Source organism: Amblyomma americanum, chromosome 1, assembly GCF_052857255.1.
Source record: "Amblyomma americanum isolate KBUSLIRL-KWMA chromosome 1, ASM5285725v1, whole genome shotgun sequence".
NCBI classification, from domain to species: Eukaryota; Metazoa; Arthropoda; class Arachnida; order Ixodida; family Ixodidae; genus Amblyomma; species Amblyomma americanum.
Genome location: NC_135497.1, coordinates 58,720,099 through 58,721,395, shown reverse-complemented (window position 1 = coordinate 58,721,395; position 1,297 = coordinate 58,720,099). Strand labels below are relative to the sequence as shown.

Genomic DNA, 1,297 nt, shown 5'->3' with positions numbered 1-1,297 from the left:
TAGAATGTTTTCATAAAGCTTGCAGATGGTAGGCGTAAGGGAACTTGAACGAAGGGACGAGAGAGATACTGTCTGTCTGTCTATTGCCAGGAAGAAAGAAAAGGAAAGAGCACAGCCCTGCCCACTGGCTCAAGCCGAGCCACAATCGGTACCACGTGCAGCTAGTAGGAGAGTTTAAAGATGGATGGGATAGAAAGACAGGATAGTTAAGACGCGCTAAAGACAAGGCCGATCCCGGAGGCAGTGCAATACCGGGCCAACCTAAGGCGGAAGTGAAGCAACCTTCAAACCTTCGGCCACATTTCCAAAAATAAGTCCATTGGACCCGTAACAGATACTCTACGGGGTCCAGACAGAGAGAGAGATACGGAGAGAGATACTGGAGGCTGACCTGACTTGGGTATTGGAACCGCAATAGAACGCTTGCAGTCTCCCGGCATGAAGCCAGAAAGCCACACTTCGTTAAAAGTATCAAGTAGGGTTTGCAAAGCCCTCCCTTCCAAGTTACGGAATAAGGAGTTAGGTATGCCGTCGTGCCCAGGATTAGTAGTTTTTAAACGTTCAATGGAGGCCAGCAGCTCTGACATGGTGAGGTCAGAATTAATCCCATCGAAGGGCTCTGTAACCAATGCAAGGCGGAGAAGTAGCGGTGCAGTCATGGTTTGGAAAAAATTGACGGGCTGCTTGTTGTACAAATGTGTCCTAATCCACATTTAGCGCGAGGAGAATGCTCTCTGTGTAATCTGCATCCTGAGAAGGGCGCTCCATGGCGTGAAACACTCTACAAACATGTCGATTGCCCTGCGTAGAGGACAGGCGGGCACACCATGTATCCCAGCGTTGCCTGCCTAGCCGCTTTGCATAGCGCCGCGCCCGTGCGGTAGCGCGGTGAAGAGTAGGAAGAGCCGATGGGTCATCGGAGTGACGAGTGGCGTAAAGATCTGCCTGGCGACGAAGAGCCCACAGATTCAAGAGATGTATGTCCGGGTTTGGGTCGCCTTCATTTACAGTAGTGGTAATTATGTGAGTAGCGAGAACAGCAGCGAAAGTAAACAGTGCTGAAGAGGGCTTGAATGTAGATAAATGATTGTCTGCGCGTACAGAGTCCCGTGATGTTATTCGTACAGTGCGGCGTATTTTCCTTAGACGCGTCGGCGTGAGTGAGATAAAAATGAGCTGTGATCGCTACCCCAAGTATCAGAATCAACAGCCAAACGAGGGTTACCGGGGCCTAACCACCATGTCAAATCAGGTGAATACGGGCCACCTCGTGGGCGGGTAGAAGTATTTGAGTGGT

At 50.5% G+C, this 1,297-nt stretch overlaps 1 pseudogene; it reads right to left on the bottom strand.

Moving 5' to 3' along the window:
* Window positions 1-218: 218 nt before the first annotated feature.
* On the bottom strand, window positions 219-366 carry LOC144116669 (U2 spliceosomal RNA; annotated as a pseudogene).
* Window positions 367-1,297: the final 931 nt, after the last annotated feature.